At 43.4% G+C, this 22,108-nt stretch overlaps 1 long non-coding RNA gene across 4 annotated transcripts in view; it reads right to left on the reverse strand.

Annotated features, from left to right (window-relative positions):
- LOC140424829 (uncharacterized) overlaps positions 1-22,108 on the reverse strand; it is a 312,594-nt gene that overhangs the window by 284,180 nt on the left and 6,306 nt on the right. The window lies entirely within an intron of this gene.

Genomic DNA, 22,108 nt, shown 5'->3' on the forward strand with positions numbered 1-22,108 from the left:
GAGGCTATGCCCCCTAGTTCTGCTTTCACCCGCCAGTGGAAACAACCTGCCCGCATTTATCCTATCTATTCCCTTCATAAGAACATAAGAACATAAGAACTGGGAGCAGGAGTAGGCCATCTGGCCCCTCGAGCCTGCTCCGCCATTCAATGAGATCATGGCTGATCTTTTGTGGACTCAGCTCCACTTTCCGGCCGGAACACCATAACCCTTAATCCCTTTATTCTTCAAAAAACTATCTATCTTTATCTTAAAAACATTTAATGAAGGAGCCTCTACTGCTTCACTGGGCAAGGAATTCCATAGATTCACAACCCTTTGGGTGAAGAAGTTCCTCCTAAACTCAGTCCTAAATATACTTCCCCTTATTTTGAGGCTATGCCCCCTAGTTCTGCTTTCACCCGCCAGTGGAAACATCCTGCCCACATCTATCCTATCTATTCCCTTCGTAATCTTATATGTTTCTATAAGATCCCCCCTCATCCTTCTAAATTCCAACGAGTACAGTCCCAGTCTACTCAACCTCTCCTCGTACTCCAACCCCCTTCAGCTCTGGGATTAACCTCGTGAATCTCCTCTGCACACCCTCCAGTGCCAGTACGTCCTTTCTCAAGTAAGGAGACCAAAACTGAACACAATACTCCAGGTGTGGCCTCACTAACACCTTTACAATTGCAGCATAACCTCCCTAGTCTTAAACTCCATCCCTCTAGCAATGAAGGACAAAATTCCATTTGCCTTCTTAATCACCTGTTGCACCTGTGAACCAACTTTTTGCGACTCATGCACTAGCACACCCAGGTCTCTCTGCACAGCAGCATGTTTTAATATTTTATCATTTAAATAATAATCCCTTTTGCTGTTATTCCTACCAAAATGGATAACCTCACATTTGTCAACATTGTAGTCCATCTGCCAGACCCTAGCCCATTCACTTAGCCTATCCAAATCCCTCTGCAGGCTTCCGGTATCCTCTGCACTTTTTGCTTTATCACTCATCTTAGTGTCGTCTGCAAACTTGGACACATTGCCCTTGGTCCCCAACTCCAAATCATCTATGTAAATTGTGAACAGTTGTGGGCCCAACACTGATCCCTGAGGGACACTACTAGCTACTGATTGCCAACCAGAGAAACACCCATTAATCCCCACTCTTTGCTTTCTATTAATTAACCAATCCTCTATACATGCTACTACTTTCCCCTTAATGCCATGCATCTTTATCTTATGCAGCAGCCTTTTGTGTGGCACCTTGTCAAAGGCTTTCTGGAAATCCAGATATACCACATCCATTGGCTCCCCGTTATCTACCGCACTGTTAATGTCCACAAAAAATTCCACTAAATTAGTTCGGCATGACCTGCCCTTTATGAACCCATGCTGCGTCTGCCCAATGGGACAATTTCCATCCAGATGCCTCGCTATTTCTTCCTTGTTGATAGATTCTAGCATCTTCCCTACTACCGAAGTTAAGCTCACTGGCCTATAATTACCCGCTTTCTGCCTACCTCCTTTTTTAAACAGTGGTGTCACGTTTGCTAATTTCCAATCCGCCGGGACCACCCCAGAGTCTAGTGAATTTTGGTAAATGATCACTAGTGCATTTGCAATTTCCCTAGCCATCTCTTTTAGCACTCTGGGATGCATCCATCAGGTCCAGGAGACTTGTCTACCTTTAGCCCCATTAGCTTGCCCATCACTACCTCCTTGGTGATAACAATCCTCTCAAGGTCCTCACCTGCCATAGCCTCATTTCCATCAGTCACTGGCATGTTATTTGTGTCTTCCACTGTGAAGACCGACCCAAAAAACCTGTTCAGTTCCTCAGCCATTTCCTCATCTCCCATTATTAAATTTCCCTTCTCATCCTGTTATGGGAATTTACTGCATTTATATTGGTTCCTGGGTTACCTCATTATGGTAGTTACTACATTTCGAAATATACTTCATTGCGTGTAAAGTACTTTGGTCACAAAAATGCTACATAAATATAAATCTTTTTCTACCTTCCAGGCGTTTCTTTTTGGAGTCTTTTCAATTGTTCAGCTCTAAAAATTAAGATTTTCTTTGCTGAGAAATAGATTGGATTTTAAATCTTGCCCTCAAATTTAAGACTTTGAAGCACAGAAGTCAGGCCGCAGAAGAGGCTCCCGCAAAAGGCAGGCAAGAGCCTAACCAAAGCCTGTTCAACTCATCGGTCAGTAAAGGGGAGGGAGGCCTAACATGTGAGGCTCCCAGCCAATCTCAGGTGGGAGCTGTCAGCTCCATGAGGTAAGTGTCTCTTGTAGCATTCCTTGTGGATCAGGAGGGCCAGGAATGGTCTTCTGTAGATCATTGAAGTAAGCTTTTTCTTCCCCCAGTCGCAAAATTTTCTACTCCCTTCGGAATGCCGGGACTGTCCCCTCCAGCTCCTCGGTGGCATCCTCCTGTCAACAGTGCCCTTTACTGCCTCAGGCCTGGTTGCCTATTTGGCTACCTGCCAGGTGACATAATGTTCTACTGTGTACTACTGAAACCTTACCATCAAGATGTGCAGGACATCCATATACTATTTCCCCAAGTCACTGCCCCCCGCTGCATCAGAAACATCTAAAGTCTTACTGCTTACAATATGTTGTGGTCGACAGCTGCTGCAGTTGAGACTGTACTCATCCTTACTGAGCCTCCCATTGTAAGTCAAGTGAAATTTCTGTGCAATTAAGCACGTGAAAGATGCCAAACAAGTTATACACGCTGTCTTAATCGGCAGGAATAGTCCATTTAGGTGAATTGTTGAACGAGAAAAAAAATTAGTAGTATTTTGGTTTGTTAAAATCCAAAAGTAACTGTATTACGATGATACAAAAAAATCTACAATGGTTATGATTGCACTCCATTAGTAATTGAATGGTAAAACAATCATTCTGCCCTGTGGGAATTATCGTTCAGCTATCAGCTTCCTCTGTGTAGTAAGCACTGATGACTAGTTAAGCTGGAGTGAGCAGCATATTAATAATCAGCCATCTCCCATGGATATACTCAAGAAATCTTACATTTGCATTTAAAGCTTAATTAGGAAACCCTGGGCTCTGATAAGTAAAGTTAGTTCCATTTAAATGAATCCTTTATACAGTTTAATCATGAGTATTGCATATTTAATTTGCCAAGAAGTGTGTTACTTGGATGAGAAATTTGATACAAAGGAAGTTTGCTTCAATGCTATGGTTAGATCAGAACTGTACTTCAACAGGTAATGCATTATACTGTTTAATACATACGCAATTGCATTCATACTTACCACTGTTGTATTTCTTCCTGTTAATTTATACTGTGGCTTATTGGTGGACAGCAATTATTACGGTCTACAATAAACAATAGCTAATGTAATGCTTTGATGGTGGCAACAGAGCTATTGGAATACCTTCCCTATACATCGTGTGAAACCTGTAATGAGGCACGGTGCACTCTGCAGAGCCCTGACAACATGCAGTGGAGGCATTTAATGGGAACACAGCACTTATTCCTCATTCAAGGCATACAACGCAGCTCGCTTCAGAATATAGTATTTCTGAATCAGTCGTGTTTTGATGTAGATTTGGGATTCGCAACTCAGATATGAAAAAATAGAATACAAAATCTGAACCTCGGTCTGAAAAGTCCCCATGCTTATGCAGTCTTAATGCTCAGCTTTCAAACAATGGCAAGTTTCACCCAGATCTAACCTTATATTTTGGAAATCAAAGCTATATGAGAGTAATAAGTCATGAGGCACAAAACACTTGGGATCGGGTGACTTCAGTGAAGATTAAAATCGGATGGTGTGTAAGGGGAGGGTTCCACCTGATCTCATCAAATTCCCAAAGGGCGGGTAAGGTTAAAATTGACCTTTGAATAATTTCTTTTGGCAAAGATTTTGCTTGACATTGTGCCAAGAGAGCACTTAGTTGTCAGATGCAAAGGAGACCAAAATTGGGGATAGATATGCAGAAACATATAGGCCTCTATTCCAATTACATTGTGCAGGGATTTCCTGGGGAACTTGCATTTGGAGTACTGGGCAGCTATGTAATAGAGGCAGCAGAGCTCCTGTCCCATTTAACTGCAAGGGCTCCACTAATAAATTCATTGGGAAAGATACCAACAAAAGGCAGATGCTATCTGGCACAGGCCCTCCTCAGATTAGAGAATCTGAAAGAGATAGGCACTCAAAGCCATTCCCCACCATTGCTCGAAGATCTGTGTCCCCAGTGGCCTTTTGCCTGTTGTTTTTGGACAGCCGCTATATCCCAAAGCAAAGAGCCTGCTGTCTCTGGTCTGAAAAGCATTTCTGCCCCTGCTTCCAAACACAGGCTAGGAATCCTGTGGCACGTAATTCACCACCTGACTCTCCAAACCTGTCCACCATCTACAAGGCACAAGTCAGGGGTGTGATGGAATACTCTCCACTTGACTGGATGAGTGCTCCTCCAACAACACTCAGGAAGTTCGACACCATCCAGGACAAAGCAGCCTGCTTGATTGCTCCCCCTTCCACAAACATTCAATCCCTCCACCACTGATACACCATGTGCACCATCTATAAGATGCATTGCAGGAACTGACCAAGTGTCCTGAGGCAGCACCTTCCAATCCCAAAACCCACAACCATCTAGAAGGACAGGAGCAGCAAATACCTGGGAACCACCACCTGGAAGTTCCTCGCCAAGTCATTCACCATCCTGACTTGGAAATAATTTGCCGTTCCTTCACTGTCGTTGGGGCAAAATCCTGGAATTTCCTCTCTAATAGCACCTACACCACAGGACTGCAGCAGACCAAGAAGGCAGCTCACTACCACTTTCTGAAGGGCAATTAGGGATGGAAAAGAAATGATGGCCCACATCCCATAAAAATTAAGTTTAAAACAAACTCCTACGAAGGGGCAGGCCACAACTGAGGACCAGGAGGAGAAATGTCAATACCCTCAACCCGGAAACAGGCATGAGTTCAGATACACGTCAGATGCGTTCCAGCAATTTAGTAAGCAGGGGGAAGGGAAGGAGGAAAATCAGGGCCTTTATGTTCAGGGAGCGAGGAGAGCCATGTGTTTTATTGATAGGGATTACGTCACAGAAAAGTAAGGCAACAATGCTGTTTTGTTGTCGATTCTGAGCATTTAAACAAATTGAAAGGTCTGCTCAAAACTTCTTTCACCTCTGAAGACAATGGGCCTTTAGTTGTTTTTTTGTTTTTTCTCTATTCACATAGGACTTTTAATGAATGATTAATTCAATCGCGTACAAAGTGCTGTAAACAGGTAATTTTTAATCTGCCTTGGGTTGACACCCGGGTCCAAGCATAATATTTCTTCAAACTGAATTAGACATTGCTCAGAATTCAATGTCACATGTGCTAAATGGCAAACCTGGGGCTGATTGAGCAAGAGAATTCAAATGATTTTTGTAAACCAGTCCTACCTGAACCTTCCCAAACAGTTACACAGGTCATGCAGTACAAGCAAATGAATGAATGCTAAGTGAAAAGAAAGACTTGCATTTATATAGAAACTTTCAAATCTTAATACATTGTTGTAACCACTGAAATACACTGAAATGCTGCATTGTGCGGAAACACAGGGGGAGATTTTTCAGAGGGCCCACCCGTGAAAACTGTTGAGAAAAATGTGGCAAGCCATTTACAGGTCAGTTGACCTCAGACAGGTCAATTTTAGGTCTTGGGGCGGGCGCGACTGGAAAGTTCCAACCATAGTAACCAATTTGTGCACAGCAAGGTTGCTTAAACGGCTTTGAGATAATGGCCAGACAGATCATCTGTTTTGTGATTTTGGTTGAGGGATAATCATTTTTCCCCAGGAAATGGGAGAGCTCCCATCCACTTCTTCCAAATAGTGCGAAGACATCTTTTACACCCACCCGAGGGATATCTCATCTGAATCAGGCCTGCAATGGAGTGTCAGCCTTTTACTGATATTGGTGCATTCACCTGGAGCTTCAGCATCCACAATTTAGCAAGGTTAAGACATTTAAAGTAAGTGAGTGTACTGATTTAAATCAGGAAGAGAGTAATTTCAGAGAAAGGGACATCACAGGCGCAATTTACTGGACACGTCCAGGACACAGCCAGTAGATCCCGGGAGAAGCTTCCCCGGGGTTCCCGACAGCCGTTATGCCTTGCAAGAACGAAGCAGATCTCGTGAGACATCACGATCTGGATCCTGCCCACGATGGACGGGACCCTGTCTCACACAGTTAAGTGAATTTAAGAACCCACGTATCCATGCTGATGACGGACCGAACAGCTACCCGGCATCTATCGACCTCGCCAAGGAGACCCCAGGCCGATTAGTACTGGTCCGCACAAATGGTAAGCAGGCGTACTGGCATTTGGGGGGTCTCCCAGGAGATCGGTGGCCTCTGGGTGGTCAGCCGCTGGCCAGACTGGCACCCTGGCACTACTAGTGCCATCTAGGCCTAGCAATGCCAGCTGGGTGCCACCCTCGCACTTCCAGGTCTCTGGCAGGGGCACTTCCAGGGTGCCAAGCTGGCAGTGCCAAGGTCCCAAGCTGGCATTTTCCCACGCTGGTCATCAGGCTCACGGGTGCCCTTCTGAGCTGTGGTGGGGTGCGGGAGGGCTCGAGGCCCACCCAGAACGGACTCTTTTGTTTTAGTTAAATCGCGCCCCATACTTAAATCATGGCTTTAACTTTGCTGTGTTATGTAATCAAATGTCAGGACTAGCGGGAATGGATCCAGGGAATACAGAGACATAGTTTATGACACTCGTTAAAAATCCATTAAACAAGGGTGAAAGAAAACATGAAATCAGAAGGAGATGAATAGAGTTGACTTAAAATTCTAGAAAGAGCTTGCATTTATCAAGTCGGGGAGGTGGGGGCACAGTGGTATAGTCGCTGGACTAGAAATCCAGAAACCCAGGATCATCCTCTTGGAACTCAGGTTCGAATCCCACCGTGGCAGACGGTGGAATTTAACTTCAATTAAAACATTCGGAATTAAAAGTCGAATGATGACCATGAAACGATTGGTGTAAAAATCCAACTGGTTCACCGATGCCCTTTTGGGAAGGAAACCTGCCGCCCTTAGCTGGTCTGGCCTACATGTGACTCCAGACCAGCTAAGCATATGGTTGCTTCTGAAATGGTAAACGAGCAACTCAGTTGTATTCAACCGCTGCAATGATAACACAAAGGAATGAAACCAAACGGACCACCCGGAAACGACAGCAGCGAACCCATCCCTGTCGACTCGGCAAAGTCCTCCTTACTAACATCTGGAGGCTTGTGCCAAAATTGGGAGACCTGTCTCACAGACTAGTTAAGCAACAACCTGAGACAGTCATACTCACAGAATCATAGCTTATTGATAATGTCCCAGACACCACCCTCGCTATTGTTTGGTATGCCCTGTCCCACCGGCAGGACAAACTCAGCAGAGGTGCTAGACTGGGACTGGTGTGGGAACCAACAAGAGGGAGAAACATACTATTTTTTAAATATGTTTATCGGTGTTTCATTATTTACATTGGTGTGTGCAGAAAACAATGGAAAAAACATAGTAATAATAATTTTTTAAAATAACAGTAAATAACAAAAAAGAGAAAACACATGAAATCAGCTGGCAAGACAAAACACAAATATTATGGCACAAAAAAACGCAGTGGTCTATTTACATTGCATTGATTGGTTTCAGTACAAACGTAGGCAGGTGCCTTTATTTTCTGAGTCCCCTTTTGTTTCTTTCAACTTCTTGAGGCTACCTAGAATTTACATTTTGTTCAGGCCTTCTGTGTGTGGGCCCCTCGGTAAATAGGACCAATTTCCCCTCTTCCTTTCTGTGGTGTGGGTGTTCCCTCCTCCACACTGCCCTTCCCCCTCCCTTTCTCTGGTTGTTCCTCCCTTCCCCCTCACCCTCCCCTGCTCCCTCCCCTGCTCCTCCCTTTGTTGCTCCCTTTCCCCCTAGTTGCTGGACATGAACAGGTCTTCAAAGTGGCTGGTGAATTCTTTCCACGTACGGTGGAATCCTTCATCTGATCTCCTAATTGACAATTTTATTTTTCAATTTTAGGAACTCTGCTAGGTCGGAGAGATAGCCTGTGACTCTGGGTGGCACTGCTTACCTCCATCCAAGCAGAAGTCTCTGCCGGGCAATCAGGGAGGTGAAGGCCAGGGCATCGGCCCCTCTCCCCATAAAGATTTCTGGATGTTCCTCATCCAGATGTTTCTGGATGGGCATCCTTACTCTGACCACTCTGGACATACCCTCGAAGAAGGCGGTCCATAACACGTTGAGTCTGGGGCAAGATCAGAATATATGGGTGTGGTTGGCCGGACCCCCCCGACACCGTTTGCACTTATCCTCCAGGAAGAACCTGCTCATGCGTGGCCTGGTTATGTCTGTGCACCATCTTTAGCTGCATTAGGCCCAGCCCTGCGCATGGGGAGGTGGAGTTGATCCTGTGCAGTTTCAATCCAGAGTCCTCGCCTATCTCCATGTCCAGCACCTCTTCCCATTTTTGTTGCGGCTCATCAAGTGGTCCTTACTTCCTCTAACAGTCGGCCGTGTATGTTGCCACATTTACCTCCCCCCAGCAAGTCCAGCACAAGAAACCTGTCCTGTAGGGTGTGTCCAAGTATCTGGGGGAACGGCGTGGTCTCCTTGTGGAGGATGTCTCGCAGTTGCAAGTTCCAAAACTCGTTTCCTTTCGGGAGTTGGAGCTTCTCTGTTAGCTCTCGCACGTTCGCTATTCTACCATCCACGTACATGTCCCTCACCGTCAGTACACCTCTGTCCTCTCTCCACGTCTTGAAGGTGGCATTTATTTTATCGTTGTAAATAGCGGCCGGCGCGGGGAAGAAGAATCCACCTTCACACCAATATTAGACAGGGCGCCGGTCCGGCAATTCTCTGGGTCCTGAAAATCGGCATGACCGTGGAGTATGCCGTGCGGCTGGGGGCCCATTACCAGAGGCCCACCCAGCAACCCTCCGCTGCCGACCGGCCGAGTTCCCGACGGCGTGGAACTAACCACCCATTGCTGGTCGGGATGCTGCCGTGCAGTCCGCGGCCGCCCTGGTCGGGGGCAGAGTGATTGGAGGCCAGAGAGGGCCTTATAGGCAGCCGGGGATCAGGTCTGCGCGGTTTCAGGCTCAGGCGCGCAGCCGATCGAGAGGTCTCCTTTCTCTGTGTGGCTCCATGGTCCGAGTCCGCAATGGAGCTCGGCGCGGCTGCTGAAAGCCACCGCCATGCGCATGCGCGGACTCCGAACTGGAGTTTCGGGGGCCCATATCCGCAACTCAAGCTGCAAGATTTACTCCGGGTCTCTGCTAGCCCCCTGCAGGGCATTGAATTAGTTCAACTTCTTTATAGGAATTTTAGGAGTAATTCCTATTGTTATGGGCCAGTGTTTAGAGAACCCCAAAGTGTATCATGGAGTTCACCTGACCCACAACTGTTACTAGATTGTGGTATGAGGAGCACACGGCCCACTCTACAGGTGTGGTACAGCAGAAATGGAAAAGTATTTTTTTTAAAGCAAAACAATGTTTATTCTATGAACTCAAGTTAACCTTTTTAAATCATAGTGAACATCTTAGCAACCACCAATTCAAATACAACCCCCAAAGAATACAACACTAAGTAATCCTTAAGCTGTCCTGTTAACATCCATAAGACTTTAAAAATAACTTTTAACAGAAGCACATCAGGTTAAAGTCACTACTGAGAGCAGTTATTAGTTTTAAATCACCAAAGGATCGATTTACATTCTTTAGATTACAGAGAGAGAAACTAATACCCCTTCTGGCTGTAACTGCATCTATCCAGCTCTGAAAATGAAACTAAAACACACACAGCAGCAAACAGTCTAAAACGAAAGTAAAAAGCTGACAGACAGCCCAGCTCCACCCACTCTCTGACATCACTGCAGTAATAAACACCCATGGCTTAAAGGTACTCTCACATGACACCTCCACCCAAGGAAAAAAAAATAAACCATCAACTTCAAGATGGTTTCATTTTTCACCTTTTCACTATCCTTTAAGAAATGCACACAGTAAATCTACTTTTTCGTTTAAAAAAAAAACAACACACGCAAACAGGTATAATAATATATTCCATTTTTTTTTGTTCTTCTTCCTCCAACTGAAATCCTTCTTGATTAACAGTCTCTTTGAACAAGAAGGTCTTGTTCATTTCTCTACGCCTCGGCATGTCTCTTTAAAGTCAGATACTTTAGTTCAATCTGATCATAGAGTCCATTGTAATTTTTCAACACAGGAGCATTGCTTATCACAGCTTTCAGGCAGTCAAATGCCTGTTGACACTCCGCTGTCCACTGGAATTTGTTACGCTTCTTGAGCAAGTCCATCAGTGGAGTAATCACACTACAAAATCTTTGCACAAATGTTCGATCAAATCCACTCATGCCAAGAAATCGCATCATTTCCCGTTGTGTCGAGGGTATTGGAAACTCCTCAATAACTGTTGTCTTCACATCCTGTGGACCATTCAACCCTGTCCGATTGTATGGCCAAGGAAAGTGACTTGGGGTTTTCCAAATTCACTTTTGGCTAGGTTTATCACCAAACACGCCTCCTGAAGTCCATCAAATAACCCCATCAGAAGTTCCAAATGTTCTTTCCATGTCTGGCTGAAAATTACCAGATCGTCGATGTATACCGCACAATTGGGTAATCCTGAAATGACCTTGTTAGTTAACTGTTGAAATGTGGCTGGGGCGTTTTTCATGCCAAATGGCATAACTTTGAATTGGTATATACCATCTGGAGTCACAAAAGCTGAAATCTCCTTCACCCTTTCAGATAAAGGTACCTGCCAGTAACCTTTAAGTAAATCCAGTTTGGAAATAAAAGCTGATTGTCCCACTTTCTCAATGCAATCCTCCAAACGTGGGATAGGATAAGAGTCCATTCTTGTAACTCCATTAACCTTTCTATAGTCCACACACAACCGTTGGGTACTGTCTGGTTTAGGTACCATCACAATGGGTGAACTCCAATGGCTGCAACCCCTCAATTATGCCATTTTTAAGCATACTCTCAATCTCTTTGTTAACCTGTGCCAATTTTAAAGGGTTAAGTCTGTATGGATGTTGTTTGATTGGAACAGCATTTCCCACATCGACGTCATGTATAGCCATTTTAGTACCTCCCAATTTATCTCTACAAACTTGCCCATGTGATATCAATAACTCTTTCAGGTCAGTTCGTTTTTCCTCTGGAAGGTAACTCAACAATTTATCCCAATTTTTAAGAACATCCTCATTTTCCAATTTAATTTGAGGTATGTCAAATTCATAGTTATCTGGATTTGGTTCGTCACGAGTTAGAATCATTACAACTTCCTCCTTTTTCTCTCTTTCCCTTTCAAAGTGCCTTTCAAGCATATTCACATGACACACTCGGTGAGTTTTCCTTCTATCTGGCGTTCTTACCACATAATCCACCTCACTTAATTTCTTTTCAACCTGATAAAGTCCACAAAACCTTGCTTTTAAAGGTTCATCTACCACTGGTAACAATACTAAAACTTTATCTCCACAGGCAAAACCAGGAACTTTGGATTTCTTGTCCGTTACCAGTTACATCACATTTTGTGCGACTTTTAAATATTTTCTAGCCAATTCACCTGCTCTATTTAATCATTCCCTAAAATTTGACACGTAATCCAATAATGTAATATCCGATTTCTCACTCACCAATTTTTCCTTAATCAATTTAAATGGTCCTCTTACCTCATGATCAAAAATTAGTTCAAAATGACTGAATTTCATTGGCTCGTTAGGTGCATGCCTAATTGCAAAGAGTACGAATGGAATTCCTTTATCACAATCCTCTGGATAATCTTGACAATCATCTCTCAACCTTGTCTTTAATGTCTGATGCCACCTTTCTAACGCTCCCTGCGATTCTGGATGGTATGTAGCTGATTTAAATTGTTTTATTCCTAAGCTGTCCATAACTTCTTTGAATAACCTTGAGGTAAAATTTGATCCTTGATCCAATTGTACTTCTATGGGTAGTCCATATCTAGTAGAGAATTTAAGTAACTTCTCCACAATCTTTTCAGTTGTAATATTACGTACTGGAATGGCCTCTGGAAACCAAGTAGACACATCCATTATAGTCAAAAGATATTGATTCCCACTTTTTGTTTTAGAAAGGGGTCCTACGCAATCTATTAGGACCCTTGTAAAAGGTTCCTCAAATGCTGGAATGGGTATTAAGCGTGCTGGTTTTATCACTGCTTGAGGTTTCCCTATCACTTGATATGTGTAACATGATTGACAAAATTTAACTACATCTTTATGTAGTCCAGGCCAATAAAAATGTTTCTGGATTTTCGCTTGAGTTTTCCTTATTCCCAAATGACCTCCCACTGGTACCTCATGTGCAACTCGCAACACTTCCTTTCTATACCCTACCGGAAATACTACTTGATGAACTTCTGCCCACTTTTCATCCGCCTGCATATGTAAAGGTCTCCATTTTCTCATCAAGACATTACTTTTACGGTAATAACGCAGATGTACATGCAGATTCCTCTTCCGTGTATGCTTTCTGATACATCCGTTTTATTTCTATATCTTTCTGATGTAACTCTGCCAATTTTCCTGAACTAAAAATATCCGCCTCATCCTCCACCTGTTCTTGTTCTTTTTCAACCATCTGAACAAAAATCGTTTCTGATAATTGCACTTCAACTTCATCTTCACTCTTTGATTTCTCCTCTTGTCTTAACGTGTGACTTTGCGACCTTGTTACTACACAATCCGGAAAAATCCCAGGATATTCGTCCTTCAACACTTCAATTGTCTGATTTTCCACTGGCTTATCAACCACAGTACGCATCACTCCCAACTGCGATCCAGCTATATTATTACCCCAAGATAAACTGTATTCCTGGACAAGATAGTTTATCTATTACTCCTACTACCACTTCACCACTCTTAAATGGACTTTCCAACCTTACCTTATATAACTACTCCTCTCACCCTGAATTCCACATATCACCACCTTTTCTGGCAACATTCTTCCCAAACTACATAACTCCTCATCTCTTACCATTAAAGATTGACTAGCTCCCGTATCTCTTAAAATTGTGACTTCTTTACCTGCTCCTCCTGATACACATGAGTAAACTTTATCCACACAAGTAAATTCTTTAAAGAGATCTAGCACTGTAGAGATCTACCATGTGGATTTAGTGGCACTTGCGAACACTAAAACCCAGTAGAAATTGGAGTTAAAACCTCTTGGGTGCAAATAACATCGTTTATGGCCGCTATTTGATTACAATTGAGAGTCACTTACATCTTATTCTCTAATAAGTCCGGCTAGCAAAAAGGACTTAAAGAGAAGCAACTTGTTCACAATTTAACTTTCAAATAATACAGAAATGGTTTCTCACTTACGGCAAAACTGCTTGCATTTACTTCAAGAGTTAGAGTGGAAAAGTGAAAGTATGAAAAATAGAGACAGCGAATAGTTTAGATCAAAGTATAGGATGATTCCGGAATAAAGATGGCCGTACGGACCCTTTCGGTTATACAAAATCATATCAGTCTTTAGCCATCTATCTACACCCCTATGTAATCCTAATTGGTTTGGGTTAGAATCAAATGAGTTTGATTTTACGGTTAGCTATCAATCTTCAATGTGCAACATTAGTTTTAAATGTTTCATGTTTGAATACTTGTGCATGTTATGGAATGTGATTCTGTGCTGTTATCACAACCAGCTTAAATTGGTCTTCTGCTGACTTAGCTGTTATCTGTATTGTGAACAATGGTGGCTTCATAATACTCTGCCATTGCTATGGTGTTGCTCTGTTCTTGATCTGATAAATGGTACAGCACAAGTATAGTGTCAAACTGTCTTGCAAATGTATTTGTTAGCTCAGTAAAAGTGCTCTTTTAATCTATAATGGAATTATGCTGTTCATGCTCTTTTGTGTCTCTGTATGTTATGAGATGGCCTGAGGTTATGAGTGAATGTAAAATGGGTATTTAAAGACTGGGGCTTAATATTTACGCTAAATAGCTATCTTTTACCTATCAGGTGTATTACAAAATAGTCGGTTTCTACTGGCACCTTCTTATCAATCACCTCTTGATCAAGCTGTACAATCTTTTGGACGTCCTTCACTTCACTTGGGCTTTCCTTTACCACTTCAACAAACCCCACTGTCTTATCCTGTTTTACCACATCAGCCTTCCCAGTGCTTTTCTTCCACCACCAACACTGACTTTACATGGCCTAGTTTATTACAGTGAAAACATTTGAAATTTTTCATTTCTTTTCCACCGTCTTGGATTTCTTTTTAGTCTGAGGTACACTCTCCTTATTATCTCCCATCAGATCACCTTTACCTTTACCGCTTGAGTATTTCTCATGTCCCCAGTTTCTATCCCTCACAGGCTGAAACTGATGTCGGAAACCAAGCTTTGATTTATTAACTAATTGATAATCATCTGCCATTTCTGCTGCTAACCTCGCAGTTTTAACCCTCTGCTCTTCCACATGAGTTCTCACTACATCAGGAATTGAATTTTTAAACTCCTCCAAAAGTATAATTTCTCTGAGAGCTTCATACATTTGGTCTATTTTCAAAGCCCGTATCCACCGATCAAAATTACTCTGTTTGATCCTTTCAAACTCCCTGTATGTTTGACCAAATTCTTTCCTTAAATTTCTAAACCTTTGTCTGTCGGCTTCAGGCACTAGTTCATATGCACCTAAGATGGATTTTTTCAACTCTTCATACGTCTTAGGTACGTCCTCCGGTAGTGACGCAAACACTTCACTAGCCCTACCTACCAGCTTTGTTTCAATCAGTAATACCCACATGTCCTGTGGACATTTCATTTGTTTAGCCACCTTCTCAAATGAAATGAAAAAGGCTTCTACCTCCTTCTCGTCAAACCTTGGCAATGCTTGCAGATATTTAAATAGATTCCCACCAAGCCTTCGACTTTGACGCTCTTTCTCACTATCCTCATCACTATCATCCAACTGTATGTTTCCCATTACGTCTGCCAATTTTAATTGACTGTCATGCTTCATGGTCATTTTCTGAAGTTCAAACTCTCTCTCTTTATCTTTTTCCCTGTTCTGTATCTCCCTTTCTCTTTCTTTTTGTTCTGCTAAGACTATTCTTTCTGTTTTCATTTATTCTCTCTCTTTTTCCTCACTCGCTCTTACTCTTTCTCTTTCTCTTTCTTTTTCCTCTCTCTCTCTTTCATATTCAAGCTGCTTTAATTCTTTCTCATGTTCCATTTGTTAATTTGTAACTGAATTTTTGCCATTTCCAATGAGCCAAACTGTATCTCAGGCAACTTTAAGTGTTTAGCCACCGCCATAATTACCTCATCATTTCACATTTTGTCAGGTAATGTTAACTGCAACGTTTTTGCCAAATATAACAGTCTGCTTTTAGTCTCTGTCTGTAAGGTACTGCGTGTGACCGTCTCCACCCCCAAAACCTTCAGAGCCTCTGAAAGAGCCGTTGTCCACAACACTCTCCCTACTTAAACTATAATACCACACCTGAAAAGCAACCACAATATACTTACCCCTCACTGTCTTTAAGTTCACTTAGCCAATCCAATAGGTAGACTTTTATCCCGGATGAGCCTCCAATTTGTTATGGTCCAGGGTTTAGAGAACCCCCAAAGTGTATCATGGAGTTCACCTGACCCACAACTTTTACTAGATTGACGTATGGGGAGTACACGGCCCACTCTACAGGTGTGGTACAGCAGAAATGGAAAAGTATTTTTTTTAAAGCAAAATAATGTTTATTCTATGAACTCAAGTTACCTTTTTAAAACATAGTGAACATCTTAGCAACCATCAATTCAAATACAACCCCCAAAGAATACAACACTAAGTAATCCTTAAGCTGTCCTTTTAACATCCATAAGACTTAAAAAAGAACTTTTAACAGAAGCACATCAGGTTAAAGTCACTACTGAGAACAGTTATTAGTTTTAAATCACCAAAGGATCGATTTACATTCTTTAGATTACAGAGAGCGAGACTAATAACCCTTCTGGCTGTGACTGCAGCTTTCCAGCTCTGAAAACGAAACTAAAACACACCCTGCAGCAAACCGCCTAAAACAAAAGTAAAATGCTGACAGACAGCCCAGCTCCACCCACTCTCTGACATCACTGCAGTAATAAACACCCATTTCTTAAAGGTACTCCCACTACAGATACTTCTATACACACCCATTTACAAACACCCATTTCTTAAAGGTACTCTCACATGACACCTTGCAGCGGTTTCGACTAAGCAGGTACTTGGAGGCCAGAAATTCCTATGTCAATGGAAGATCTTCCACTCAAAGTCATGACTTTGATTGACAGCATACAATACCAACCCTCTATACTCAATGTGTTCATATTGGTTCCCCGCTGGATCACTGTCTGTGCGGAGTCTGCACGTTCTCCCCGTGTGTGCGTGGGTTTCCTCCGGGTACTCCGGTTTCCTCCCACAGTCCAAAGACGTGCAGGTTAGGTGGATTGGCCACGATAAATTGCCCTTAGTGACCAAAAAGGTTAGGAGGGGTTATTGGGTTATGGGGATAGTGCTTAAGTGGGTCGGTGCAGACTCGATGGGCCGAATGGCCTCCTTCTGCACTGTATGTTCTATGTTCTATATATCACTTATAAACGAAATACAGGAAAAAGTAGCTTGTAATTTGCCAATTTGAAAGCCTCATCTAGAATTGGAGCAGAGTGGTAGTTTTATGGTTCGACATGGATTGAGAAAATGGTGAGATTTCACTGTCAAAACAGGAGCAGAGAGATCTCGGAGTTCATGTCCATAGATCTCTGAAAGTTGCCCCCCAAGTGGATAGAGCCGTGAAGAAAGCCTATAGTGTGTTAGCATTTATTAACAGGGGAATTGAATTTAAGAGCCGTGAGGTTACGCTGCAACTGTAGAAGACCTTGGTTAGACCACATTTGTGTGCAGTTCTGGTCACCTCTTTATAGGAAGGATGTGGAAGCATTGAAAAGGGTGCAAAGAGATTTACCAGGATGCTGCCTGGATTGGAGGGTAGGTCTTGTGAGGAAAGGTTGAGGGAGCTAGGGCTTTTCTCATTAGAGTGAAGGAGGATGAGAGGTGACTTAATTGAGGTGTATAAGATGATGAGGGGGATAGATAGAGTGGACGTTCAGCGACTTTTTCCCCGGGTGGATGCAGCTGTTACAAGGGGGCATAACTATAAGGTTCATGGTGGAAGGTATAGGAAGGATGTCAGAGGTAGGTTCTTTACTCAGAGAGTGGTTGGGGCGTGGAACGCACTCCCAGCTATGGTAGTGGAGTCGGACACTTTAGGAACTTTCAAGCGGTTATTGGATGGGCATATGGAGTGCACTAGAATGATTGGGAGTATGTTGATTTGATCTTAGTTTCAGACTAGTTCGGCACAACATCGTGGGCCGAAGGGCCTGTACTGTGCTGTACAGTTCTATGTTCTATTAAACTTCGTCCTTCGTCATTCACCTAGGCCAGCAGAGACTGTTTGACATAGTCATAGAATCATACGGCACAGAAAAGGCCTTTCAGCCCATCGCATCTGCGCCGGTCAAAAACAACCACCTAACCATTCTAATCCCATTTTCCAGCACTTGGCCCATAGCCTTCTGTGCCCTGGGATCATAACTGCACTTCTAAATACTTCTTAAATGTTATGAGGGTATCTGACTCCACCACCCTTTCATGCAGCAAATTCCAAACTCCCACCACCCTCTGCAAAGAGGTTTTTCCTCACATCCACTCTAAATCTCCTGCCCCTTACCTTCAATCTGTTCCCCCTGGTCATTGGCCCCGCTACCAAAGGGAAAAGGTTCTTCCTGTCTATTCTATCTATGCCCCCCATAATTTTATACATCTCAATCATGACCCCCTCAGTCCACTCTGCTCCAAGGAAAACAGAGTCTATCCAATCTTTCTTCATAGCCAAAACTCTCCAGCCCAGGCAACGCCCTGGTAAATCTCCTCTGCACCCTTTCCAGTGTTATCATAGAATTGACAGTGCAGAAGGAGGCCATTCGGCCCATCGAGTCTGCACAGGCTCTTGGAAAGAGCACCCTACCCAAGGTCAACACCTCCACCCTATCCCCATAACCCAGTAACCCCACCCAACACTAAGGGCAATTTTGGACACTAAGGGCAATTTATCATGGCCAATCCACCTAACCTGCACATCTTTGGACTGTGGGAGGAAACCGGAGCACCCGGAGGAAACCCACGCACACACTGGGAGGATGTGCAGACGCCGCACAGACAGTGACCCAAGCCGGAATCGAACCTGGGACCCTGGAGCTGTGAAGCAATTTTGCTATCCACAATGCTACCGTGCTGCCCCAAACACATCACATCCCTTCTATAATGTGGAGTCCAGAACTGCACACAATATTCTCACTGTAGTCGAACCAACATTTTATACAGTTCCAACATAACCTCCCTGCTCTTAAACTCTATGCCACGGCTAATAAAAGCAAGTACACAATATGCCTGCTTAATCACATGTACTCCCTACAATGAATCTCCCTGATGAAAGGTTCTGTTGGAAACTTACTGATATGAAATATCAGACCAGATTTTCAATGCAAGGTCAGGAACCCAACAACCAGACAAATTTCAGGTACTGTCCCCATGCTCGAGCAACATCCCCCTCATAATACAATTTTTAAACGCAAATGTCCTAATTGGCCAGGAGGTGAGCTCAGCACCCAACTAATGCTGCTGAGCGCCTCAAAGAGGCAAGATCCGTCTGCCTGGCAGCAGTGCAGAAGGCAGGCAATAGACATACTGGGGACTGCTGCTGCCTTGTCGATTAGAATGGTAATGGAATGTGGCAGAAAGCGGCCAGAGAAGGGAAGGTTAGGAGCACCAAATGTACTCGTACCTCACAGAGAACCCGATAGCTGTGCACTCAAAGATTCTAGGGCTGAAAAAGATTCAATTATAAGGGCACATTGCGTAAACCTTGCTTCTGTTCTCCTGAGGTTAGAGGTTTGAGGGATGAACTAGTTGAGATGTTTACAATGACAAATGAGTTCGCCGGCAGATGTAAGGAATTAATTCCTCAGGTGAGGCAATCCAGAAAAAGGATGACAAAGTTAAAATTAAAGCGAGTGAAATTCGACCAGGCAATGGAAATTTAGAACTTTCTCCCTCAAAAGAGTCAGCTGAAACTTTCTAAACCGAGATCAATACATTTATTTTGGTAAGAGTGACAAGGTGCTTAGATCAAAGACAAGCAAGTGAGAATAAGGTACAAAGCAGTCATGATCTAATAAAATCGCGGGTCAGGCTTGAGGAGCTGAATAGGCTATTCCTGTTCCTATGTTACAGCATTGTAATCTATTCCAGCAGGTAGTTTGTTCTTATTTATGGCTTCCAGGATCGTATAACATAAAGTCAGGATAATATCTCTATGTTATTCTATATAGAGCCTGCTTTGCCAAGTTGCTTTTTAATATATTTTCCTGCATTTGTGTTGTGTTGTGTTGGAAAGACAAAAGCGGAAAGCCAATGGAACTGAAACTTATTACAGCATCTTCAAGTATACCTGCTTTGATCATTAAGGAAACAAAGAAATTGGATCCCTGTGCTTTTCTATTTGGATTTCAGACAAGGGTAAATGGTGCTGATTCCAGATGATGATGTTCTGCATTGTTTATATCTGATCGAATCTAAATTAACAACTCGCTGTAAATGAGACTATTGTTTCAGGAGCCAAGATTCTGTGGTTTGACTCTGAACAAATAGCAGAGCCAAGTTTTCTGAATGGGGCAGGTCAAAGGCTCAGATCTACAGGGCTAGGAAGCCAATATCAAATAAAGGAACTTGTCTAGGACATTGGGTGGGAGGAAGCATGATATTTGGCAAAATATATCACTTGTGTCTGCTCCTGGGACATTAAAGGGGCCTTGTTGTCTTCATGCTTTTCTAGTATCTCATCTGATTCACATAACAGCACTGGAAAAGTTTTAGTCCTTCCAGACAATTCAAATAATTGCCCTCTTACTTAAGCAGAGACAAGAAAAAGACAAGACACTACTCATTGTAAAATGCATGTCTGCCGCAGCTCAGTAGGTAGCACAGTCACCTCTAAATCACAAGGTTTTGGGTTCCACACGGACCCTGTAAGAAAGATGAGTGCAGCACATCACATGCTTGAGTGATTGAATGCACTTAGTGCTTGGAATGCACTTACTTCTTTTTGATGTGCTGAATGTTTGTAAACAATGGAGTTTCTCCACTTATGCCACTGAACCATGAAGGGAGATGAATGAATCAAAGCTGCAGATGCTTTGTAGAAGCTGTTAATCACTGACCACTACTAGAAAGCTATGAATGGCTTGCAGCTAGTGGATTCTGGGGTCCAGACACAGGTCTCAGCTGCTCTCCTTTCAGGAATGGACATGTGGAGCTTCAAGATAAGTGTTACAGCTATAATTCTTCTCACTGCCCCTGTCTGGACTGCTGGCTAGCTACCAGACAGGAGTCTCTTTTTGGAGGGGGTGGGGTCTGTGTGGGAGGGGTCTGTGGTGGGAGTCCCTTTAGGTAGGGGGTCATTCTGGTTGGCCCCCTATTACAGTGGTCCATGTGGGGAGAATGAGTCCCGAGGGGTCTCCCTATTGCAGGGGTTCTGGGTGGGGCTCTCGATTACGGGGTCCCTGGGGGTCTCCTTATAATGGGGGTCCCTGGGGGATCTCCCTATTACAGGGATCCCTGGAAGGGGTCTCCTTATTGCAGGTGTCCCTGGGGGTGTCTCCCTATTACAGGGCTCCCTGCGGGGGTCACCCTATTACAAAGGCCCCTGGGGAGGATGAGCAAGAAGTGTTATGGGGGGCTGGCCCTCGGCAGAGTCGATGGTCTCCACCAGAATGGCCCTGGCGTGGTGGACCTCTTGGCACACCACAAACTCTACCACGCCAGGACCCCACTGGTAGAGACCACAAGTGATCCACGCCGACGTGATTCCTGGCCACAGGGACTGGAGAATCACGGAGGGCCAGAGCATAGACCCATTTGCATTCATTTGTATGCACAGCATGGATCTGGATTCCGGGGGTCAGAGCATCACGTTCGGCTCGGTGCCCGCCGCCGATCCCAATTTCACCCCACCGCCCGATTCTCTGTCGCATCGGGGAACATGATCTGGGCGTCCCGGGCGGAGAATCCCACCTGCTATCTTTCGGAAGAAGTGTCAAACTGAGGCCTCAGTTGGATGGAAAAGATCCCTTTGCACTATTCCAAAGAAGGACAGGGCAGTTAGTTTGCTGAACTCACATTAACAGCTACACTTCCGACATTACAACAGTGACACTACGTCAAAATGTACTTCATCGGCTGTAAAGTGCTTTGAAATGTCTGCTGGTTGCAAAAAGCATTACATAAATGCAAATATGGAGTGTGAAGAATGGCTGGTTTGATGAAGGCCTTTCTCTTCTGTACCTTGTAAAATAGTCACAGGTTAATAAATATTTGTTCAGAATAATGTAACCATGTCATTCAATTTATCTGCCTTAACTCATGTTTTATTTAAGACTGCACATTGTGACACCACAAGTCCCAGCTAGAATAGAGCTGATTGGATAGTTGCTCCACAAATCTGCCTGGATTGATTGGAATTGATTTTATGCACATCATTTGTATTCTGTAACTGTCCTCCACTTACTGCATTCTTCTGGTAAAATAACCTTAATTTAATCAAGAGACTTTGCTACAGTTTTGGTCGAGAGTTTGGTTTTCTGTAATTTGCTCAAATATACTTTGTTTGCGATAAATGTGTAGAGATCTGTTTAAATAAACTTTGTCTGTTACAATGTGTAGGAACTTTGTTCAAACAAATTCTGTTTGCTGGATCCATAGTTTGCTGTAAAATAGACTCTTGCGAGCGACAAACCCCAACCCACCTCACACTCCATTTTTTTTGTCATTAATAGGGAAATGCATTTATGGGATTGAACAAGCTGTTCTGTAATGTATAGACAATCAAATAATTATAGGTTGCAATTGTCTGGGAGTCAGTAAATGTACAACAATACAGTACAGTGTAAAATA

The sequence above is a fragment of the Scyliorhinus torazame genome, chromosome 6 (assembly GCF_047496885.1).
Source record: "Scyliorhinus torazame isolate Kashiwa2021f chromosome 6, sScyTor2.1, whole genome shotgun sequence".
Taxonomy (NCBI): domain Eukaryota; kingdom Metazoa; phylum Chordata; class Chondrichthyes; order Carcharhiniformes; family Scyliorhinidae; genus Scyliorhinus; species Scyliorhinus torazame.